Below are 9,850 nucleotides of genomic sequence, written 5' to 3' on the forward strand. Positions count from 1 at the left end.
ATGGCCTGTGGGATCAGCTGAAACCTGCAGTCCAGCATCCCTGAGGGATGTAGTGGGTGCGGAGAAGTGCAGCAGCCAGGGAGAAGTCCAAGCCCCAGGCAGGCGCTCCCATTCATCCCGGCCCTGCTGCGCCTGCTGCCACTCAGTAGGCTCGCTGCCACTCCCCTGCAGTCTCTGCGCACCCGTCCTAGGGCGATACCATGCACCCATGACTGAGAAGCAGCCATGAGCTCACACCCTGTCTGTCCCAATGCGGATTCCAATCCCGGTCCTGGTCCGGATGAGGGAGGGGCGTGCAGGGGGAGTGTTCGCGGCCGCAGCAGCTGCACTCGCCAGCCATGAGCCCAGTGTGTGGCGCCTATCGGTCAGCAGAGCAGCGCTCCCGTTGTGGGAGCGCACTGACCACCAGGGGGCAGCTCCTGCTTTGAGCATCTGCCCCCTGGTGGTCAGTGCGTGTCATAGCGACCGGTCAAATGATCAAATGGTCACTTAGGCTTTTATATATTCACTGAGTGGCCAGATTATTATGACCACCCCATCAGTACTTCATTGGGCCACCTTTTGCCTTCAATACTGCGGTGGTTCTTCTTGGCATTGACTCCACGAGATGTTGAAAGGTGATGCGAGGAATCTGACACCTGCCTGATGAATAGCACTGTCCAGTTCTGTGAGATTTGATGGTTGTGGAACCAGCTGTCTGATGGCTCTTTTAACTTTGTCCCACAAATGCTCAATTGGTTGAGATCTGGTGATCGTGGGGGCCACCTAAGCAAGGTAAAGTCTCCCTCATGTTCTTGAAACCACTCCTGCACAATATGAGCACCGTGGCATGGCGCATTGTCTTGTTGGAAGAAGCCATCTCCATTGGGATACGCCATCAATATGATAGGATGAACTTGATCAGCAACGATACTTAGGTGTGTTGTGCTATTCAGACGTTGTTCCACATGAATTAAAGGGCCCAAATCATGCCAGGAAAACATGCCCCAAACCATAACACTACCCCCACCAGCTTGAAAGGTTGTACTCATGCATGTGGGGTGCATGCTTTCATGCTGTTTCCGCCAAATTCTCACTCTGCCATCTGCATGATGCAACTGGAAACATGATTCACCGGACCACATGACTTTTTTTCCAATGCTCGACTGTTCAATCCTTGTGTTCCTGTGTGAATTGGAAACATTTTATCTTGGTAACTGCAGACAGAAAAGGTGTTCAAGCAGGCCTTTGGCTTCCATATCCCATACGATGTAGTGTACGGCTAATTTGCCTACAAATGTCAGGTGGTCATAATAATCTGGTCACTCAGTCTATAGACTAGAGGCCCGGTGCATGAAATTCTAGCACAGGTAGGGTCCCTAGGCCTGGCTGGAGATCAGGGCCGATTGGGGCCTTCTGGCTGCCGGCTGGGGCCTTCCTTCATTCTGCACTGCCCCCTGGTGGTCAGTGCACATCATAGCGAGCAATTGAACTCCCAGTCTCCCAGTCAAACTCCCGAGGGGACAATTTGCTATTAGGCTATTATATATATACTAGTGGCCTGGTGCAGGAGCCGCACTATCCATCACCCCAAAGAGGTAGGCCCCGCCCAACCATCTGGGGCTCCTAGATGGACTGCCCCAAAGAGGTAGGCCGGAGCCGGGGTTCCCGCCGCTGTCCACGGGGAGCCACGGGACCCCCAGGCCCCACCGTGCGGAGGCCTCCGCCAGGTCCCACCTCTGGGCCAGTTCACGCAGAGGCCTGTGGAACCCCGGCACAGGCGCACAGAGGCCTCCACTGGGCCCCATCCCCGTCCCCGATGCCGCAAGTCCCTGCCCATCTGCGCCTGCTGCGTACACAGCCTCCTGCTGATCAGTCATTATGCATGAGGGCATCCTGACCATTTGCATATTCCCCTTTTATTAGTATAGATTCTATATATACTAGAGGCCCAGTGCACAAAAATTTGTGCACTCGGGGGGGAAGGGGGGGTCCCTCAGCCCGGCCTGTGCCCTCTCGCAGTCTGGGACCCCTCAGGGGATGACCACCTGCTGGCTTAGGCCCGCTACCCGGGGGATTGGGCCTAAGATGGCAATCAGACATCCCTCTGGCAGCCCAGCAGCCCTCTAGGGATGTCCACTTGCCAGCGGGGAGCAGGCCTAAGCTGCAGTCGGACATCCTTAGCGCTGCTGAGGAGGCAGGAGAGGCTCCCACCACCACCACTGTACTGGCAGCCATCAGCCTGGCTTGTGGCTGAGCAGAGCTCCTCCCATGTGAGAGCGCCCTGACCACTGCATTGAGCGTCTGCCCCCTGGTGGTCAGTGTGTGTCATAGTGACCAGTCATTCCCAGTCCTTCTGCTGTTAGGGTCAGTTTGCATATTACCCTTTTACTATATAGGATAGAGGCCTGGTGCAGGGGTGGGGGCCATCTGGTTTGCCCTGAAGGGTGTCCCGGATCAGGTTGGGGGTCCCCACTGGGGTGCCTGGCCAGTCTGGGTGAGGGGCTGAGGGCCATTTTCAGGCTGGCGGGTGACTGAAGCTCCCAACCTCTCCTTTTTTTCTTTTTCCTTTTTTTCTTTTTTTATTATTAAATCTTTATTGTTCAGATTATTACAGTTGTTCCTCTTTTTCCCCCCCATAACTCCCCTCCACCCAGTTCCCACCCCACCCTCCGCCCTCAGTCCCCACCCACTGTCCTCATTCATAGGTGCGCGATTTTTGTGCAGTCTCTTCCCGCATCCCCCACACCCCTTTCCCCCCCAAGAATAGTCAGTCCATTCCCTTTCTATGCCCCTGATTCTATTATAATCACCAGTTCATTCTGTTCATCAGATTATTTATTCACTTGATTTTTAGATTCACTTGTTGATAGATGTGTATTTGTTGTTCATAATTTGTATCTTTACCTTTTTCTTCTTCTTCCTCTTCTTAAAGGATACCTTTCAGCATTTCATATAATACTGGTTTGGTGGTGATGAACTCCTTTAGCTTTTTCTTATCTGTGAAGCTCTTTCTCTGACCTTCAATTCTGAATGATAGCTTTGCTGGATAAAGTAATCTTGGTTGTAGGTTCTTGGCATTCATCACTTTGAATATTTCTTGCCACTCCCTTCTGGCCTGCAAAGTTTCTGTTGAGAAATCAGCTGACAGTTGTATGGGTACTCTCTTGTAGGTAACTGACTGTCTTTCTCTTGCTGCTTTTAAGATTCTCTCTTTGTCTTTTGCTCTTGGCATTTTAATGATGATGTGTCTTGGTGTGGTCCTCTTTGGATTCCTTTTGTTTGGGGTTCTCTGCGCTTCCTGGACCTGTAAGTCTATTTCTTTCACCAGGTAGGGGAAGTTTTCTGTCATTATTTCTTCCAATAGGTTTTCAATATCTTGCTCTCTCTCTTCTTCTGGCACTCCTATAATTCGGATGTTGCTACGCTTGAAGCTGTCCCAGAGGCTCCTTACACTGTCTTCATATTTTTGGATTCTTTTTTCATTTTGCTTTTCCGGTTGGGTGTTTTTTGCTTCTTCGTATTTCAAATCTTTGACTTGATTCTTGCGATCCTCTGGTCTGCTGTTGGGAGTCTGTATAATATTCTTTATTTTAGTCAGTGTATGCTTAATTTCTAGTTGGTCCTTTATCACAACATCGAGGGTCTCACTAGATTTCTTGAGGATCTCACTACATTTATCGGCGGTCTCACCAGTCTTTTCGAGGGTCTTACTAAATTTATCGGCAGCTTCTAGACAGTTCTTGAAAAATGCCGGGAACCGGTCCATCCTTGCTGTTTCAAGGGACCTGGCATATATGGCATACTGTTCTTAATGTGTTTGCTCACCTTCTTGGCACTATGTGTTTTGACCAAGGTCACCTCTCCGAGAAAGGTTGTTTCCCCAGGTGGGGATCTTTCCCAGAGGTTAGGGAGGGGATACAATCCCTTAATTAAGTGCCAGGCGGGTAGTTAAGCTACATAATCTTTACTCCCTGGAATGGAGATAAGAAACGCCCTAACCTTTGTAATAGAAATTGACAGGATTAAAATTGGCTGGTATAAATATAGATGTAACAAGATAATAATCATCAGATCATCAGATCCTCATCAGATCATCAGATCCTCATCAGATCCTCATCAGATCCTCATCAGATCCTAACCAGAACCTAGCCACAGAACATGGCAAAAGAACCTGGATAGAACCTGGCTAAAGAACCTGGTGACTGAACCTGGCTGGAGAACCTGGAGAACCTGGCTGGAGAACCTAGCGAGAGAACATGGCACCAGAACTTGGTTGGAGATCCTGACCAGAACTTCGCTGGAGATCTTGGACAGAACTTGGCTGGAGATTCTGGAGGGAGAACCTCGCTATGCTGATGAACTGAACCCAGTTTCCATGTCATTCATTCTTCACCGATTCCGTCCACACCTTTGGGGATCCCTGGACCCGTTGGGGTTGGACCCCAACAGAAAAACCTTAAAAGTGTGGTTTTGAACTCTATATCCAGCAGTTTGCTTTCCTCCATTTCTGTCATTTGTGTCCTGTTTCTTTGTCTCCACATTTTTTATGCTTCCTTGTGTTGATAAAGTGGTTTTGTGTGCTAAGTGTCCTCTAGGGCCCAGTGGTTCAGCCTCCCCAATTACCTGAGGAGGACACTCTTGGTGCACCCCTTTGTGGGCTTTGTGCACAGTCTTGTTGTAGTTAAGCCTTGATTGTTGTAAGTAACACTGGGAGGGATTGACCTCCAGGCCCATTGGCTGTGAGAATCAGCTGTGTCTGCAGTGGGAGAACTTCTGTCCTGGAGCTCTAGGGAGGTGCTAATCTAGCCTCTGCCTGAGGCTATCCAGCAAATGCCTCCATGCAAGGCTTGGGCGGGGCGGGTCCCAGGGGATCAACAGGGCGGGCGGAGCGAGCTGTTATGGCTACTCTCAGTCCTGCCTTCAGAGGCCCCGCTTCTCAGTGTCCCAGCAATTGCTGCAAGTACCTCCGAGAGAAAGCTGCCCTCGAGTTCCGACCGATGCCAGACAATCCCACTTCTCCCGTATGAGCCTAGGTCCCCAGAGACTCGCCTGGAACTGGAGCTCAGAGCCTGAGACTCCCTCCCGATTGAAAAAGACAACCGCGCCCTCAGCCGCCAGCCCGCTCCGAGTGCGCCTCTGTACCTTAGTATTTTACTTCCGCACCACACCTCCTCTGAGTCTCGGTATGCTTTTCTTTTTCCTTCTAGTTGTAGAATTTCCACTCAACCAGCCTTCCTGTGGTTCTGGGTGATGTCCATTCCGTCTTTTAGTTGTATTTTTGAAGTGGTTGTGCGAGGCAGCAAACTCCGGTGTTTACCTATGCCACCCTCTTGGTTTCTCCTCTTTTTTCTTTTTTTATTCTGGGATTCATTTACCTTCTATGGCTGTCACTGGAACTGAGAGCCAGCTTTAGCTCTGAGGCTCGGCTCCAGCTCTGAGACCTCGGCTGCTGAAAGCAGGTATCTGGGTTTGTTTGGCTTCTATAATTGAAACACTGTTGCAGCTCCAGCTCTGAGGCCTGGCTGGCTGAAAGCAGGTTTCTGGGGTTTCTTTAGCTTCTATAATTGCAATATTGTTTCTTAGAGTGCAGCTCAGAGGCCGGCAGCAGCAGGCGGGAAACCTTGGCTTCCTCCGTCACTGGAGCAAGCAAGCCTCCTGTTCGCTTCAGCTGCCTGGCTGCCGGCCACCATCTTGGTTGGCAGTTAATTTGCATATCACCCTGATTAGCCAATGGGAAGCGTGTCGGAGGTACAGTTAATTACCATGTTTGTCTATTATTAGATAGGATAGATAGATAGATAGATAGATAAGATTATGATAAGTTTGTACAGCTACAGATAACAACTAGGATTAATAGGGTGATCACATTGTAAAGATATATAAATGTGGAGTCACTTTTTGAACACCTGAAACTAATATATTTTGTATCAATTACAAATAATACGTATACTATATATATGGGTATATATATATTTAAATTATATATAATTTTTAATATCTGAATGAACTCTGGACTCTTGGTTAACAATAAGGTATCAATATTAGTTCATTAATTGTAACAAATGGACGATACTAATTAATAAGAAAGTAGTGAAGAATGTAAGGGAATTCTGTACTATCTTCTCACTTTTTCTGTAAATTTAAAACTTTTCTATAAATAAAGTTTACAATAACAAAACACAATGGAATAGGACATATTCACTGGACTGTCTAAAACTAGAGAGACTGTTAATACCAAATACACAAAGGGGAGCTCTCTTATGCATGTTGGTAGCTGCTGTGAGTAGGTTCTTTTTTGTTTTTGTTTTTTATCACAAATAGGCCTTGTTATTTGTCACCCTTAAGTCTGAGGTAAGCAGAGTCTTGGCCTGGGGCTCATGTCCATCTGCCCGTTCACCTTGAGCGCTGTCTCATCCCCAGTGGGCTTTCCAGAGCTGTGCCCTTCACCATGAAGCTCTGCGAGTTGCCCCCATTCAAACTTGGGCTTCTTCAGCATTTGACTTCTCCTTTTTTTAAAAAAAATATGTTTTTATTGATTTCCAAGAGAGGGAGAAAAAGAGAGGCAGAAAGAGAGAAACATCGATCAGCTGCTTTCTGCATGTCTCCTACTGGGGATCAAGCCCACAACCTGGGCATGTGCCCCGACCGGGAATCGAACTGTGACCTCCTGGTGCATGGGTTGATGCTCAACCACTGAGCAACATCGGGTGGGTAGCATTTAACTTTTCTAACAAAGTAATCGTGGAGCGGGTAAATAGATTGGCAAACCTTTTCCATGTCTTTTCCAATGCTACCTGGAATCAGCTTATTGGCATCTTTCAAGTCATTTGTCTGGACTCTTAGGTCATGATTTTTATCATCTTCTGGATTTGGCAGAACTGTTGTTGAGAAAAGAGGTCTTCTGAATTTGTTTAAAAATTTTTTAAATTAAAACCAACACAGACAGATGAAGCAAATAACCGTCAGCAGTCTTGACATCAACATGAGCTTCAATCATGTTCAGCCACGTTTTTATCATGGAGCATTCTGTCTGACACGGGTAAGATCCATGCCGCGACACGGGCAAGATCCATGCCATGACACGGGCAAGATCCATGCCATGACACGGGTAAGATCCATGCCACGACACGGGTAAGATCCATGCCATGACACGGGTAAGATCCATGCCACGACACGGGTAAGATCCATGCCATGACATGGGTAAGATCCATGCCATGGGAGTTAGGCAGCTTGGGCCCTGAACACCCTCAGTAATTTGGGTTTCTAACTGCAGTTTCATGGGTCTGCAGGTCAGGGAAGCTCACCTAAAAGACATGACCCCTGAGGCCCTCAGACGCGATTTTGGTTCCTGAGTTCTTGTAACTAGTGTTTTCCCAATCTTTCTTACATTGCACAGAGCTGGCGCTTTCACTCACGCCGATTTTTCTTAGAGAACAGATCAGACACTTCCTTCTTGGCTCCTTTTGGCCACCTTTTGTGAGCACTTGTTCTTGCCCACCACCACAGTGCTGCTCACGGAGCCCCAGAGGCTGTGAGTAGGTTTTTTTTTTTTAGTCTTTTTTAAAATATATATTTTTAGCCCTAGCTGGTTTGGCTCAGTGGATAGAGGGTCCCAGGTTCGATTCCAGTCAAGGGCATGTATCTGTTGCAGACTCCTCCTCAGCCCTGGGCCCTGATCAGGGTTAGTGCAGAAGACAACCAAATGATGTTTCTCTTGCATCGATGTTTCTCTCTAAAAAATAAATGGAAAAATATCTTTTGGTGAGGATTAAATACATATATCCTACCTAATAATAGACAAACATGGTAATTAACACTTGGAGTGCGGGTGAATTTCCCGCCAAAATATAAGATGGCTCTGTCTTTTGGTTTTGTTCCATCCACCAAAAGGGTGGATTACAAACAAATATTTGGTAATACGCAGTTACAATCGGCCCGAGTTTACACGTTTCCCGCACTCCACCGCAAATCTATATGAACCGAGTTAAAGACGGCTCCCGCGGAGTACGCGCAATTCATGTGAGCCGACTTAACTCGTTTCCCGCACTCCAAGTGTTAATCATACCTCCGCTATGCTTCCCATTGGCTAATCAGGGTGATATGCAAATTAACTGCCAACCAAGATGGCGGCCAGCAGCCACGCAGCTGAAGCAAGCATGAGGCTTGGTTGCCCCGGCGATGGAGGAAGCCAAGGTTCCCCGCCTGCCGCTGCCCAGCTCTGAGCTCCGGATGCAACAATGTTGCAATTATAGAAGCTAAACAAACCCCAGATACCTGCTTTCAGTCATCCGGGCTCGGAGCTGGAGCTGCAACAAAGTTTCAATTACAGAAGGTAAATAAATCCCAGAATTAAAAAAAAGAAAAAAGAAAAAAAGGAGAGACTGGGAGCTTCAGTTGCAGGCTTGACCTGCCTGAAAACAGCCCTCAGCCCCTCATCCATGCTGGCCAGGCACCCCAGTGGGGACCCCCCACCCTGAAGGGGGTGCAGGCAGCCTGAAAAGAGCCCTCAGCCCCTTACCCAGGATGGCCAGGAACCCAAGCAGGACCCCCACCTTGATCCGGGACACCATTCAGGGCAAACCAGCCGGCCCCCACCCGTGCACCAGGCCTCTATCCTATATAGTAAAAGGGTAATATGCAAACTGACCCTAACAGCAGAAAGACTGGGAATGGCTGGTCACTATGACACACACTGACCACCAGGGGGCAGATGCTCAATGCAGGAGCTGCCCTCTGGTGGTCTGTGAGCTCCCACATGGAGGAGCTCTGCTCAGCCACAAGCCAGGCTGATGGCTGCCAGTACAGTGGTGGTGGTGGGAGCCTCTCCTGCCTCCTCAGCAGTGCTAAGGTTGTCTGACTGCAGCTTAGGTCTGCTCCCCCCTGGCAAGTGGACATCCCCTGAGGGCTGCCAGAGGGATGTCTGATTGCCAGCTTAGGCCCAATCCCCTGGGGAGCAGGCCTCAGCCAGCAGATGGTCATCCCCCGAGGGGTCCCAGACTGCGAAAGGGCACAGGCCAGGCTGAGGGACGCCCCCCCCCCCCCCGCCAGTGCACAAATTTTTGTGCACCAGGCCTCTAGTATATATATATAATCTTCATTGATTTCAGATAAAAGAGAGGGAGAAACATGGGCTGCCTCCTGCACTCCCCCTACTGGGGATCAAGCCCAAAACCTGGGTATGTGCCCTTGACCAAAATCGAACCCGGGCCCTTCAGTCTTCAGGCCAATGCTCTATCCATTGAGCCAAACCGGATTTTTAACTCTGATGAAGAAAATCTTACTTTTACATTGTAATCTGCATTATAAACAGGTCTGTAAGGGAAAGATCTAGGTGGTCTCTTATTAGTAAGTGGAGTTCAATGAATGAGGCTGCAGAGCACAGTTATAGTTCATTAGACGCTTGGATAAAGTTAACCTACTGCAACGTTTACAACTGTCATAAATAAAGCTTTTACCGCCAACGTTTTCACGTTTTTATTCTCATGGTGACAAGTCAGCAGCCTCTGGCTGAAGCACACCCGCGTGTGCAGTTCCCTGCGCTGCTCGGCGACGGAGGAGCCGCTGGCCCTCCTGTGGCGGAGTGCGCGCCGCACGTGGGGCTCGCGGCCCTGTCTCCGTCCAGCGCCGAGCGGGACCCGGCTGCGGCTCAGCGGGCCGCACCCTCCTCGGTTCGCTGGGCTTCAGGGCCCGGGCTCGGGCGCCGCTTCCGCAAGACCCCGCAAGGCGGACCAGCTTCCCACGCGGGGCCCAGTCCACGCGGAGCCCAGCCCACCCGAGGGCCGCGGGGCCGCCGCCTTCCCCTCCCGGGGATCCCGACTTCACGCACGTGACGCGGCGACGAGGGGCCGCCGCTCCGGGGCGTGGCGAG

The sequence above is a fragment of the Myotis lucifugus genome, unplaced genomic scaffold, assembly GCF_000147115.1.
Source record: "Myotis lucifugus unplaced genomic scaffold, Myoluc2.0 scaffold_521, whole genome shotgun sequence".
Taxonomy (NCBI): Eukaryota; Metazoa; Chordata; class Mammalia; order Chiroptera; family Vespertilionidae; genus Myotis; species Myotis lucifugus.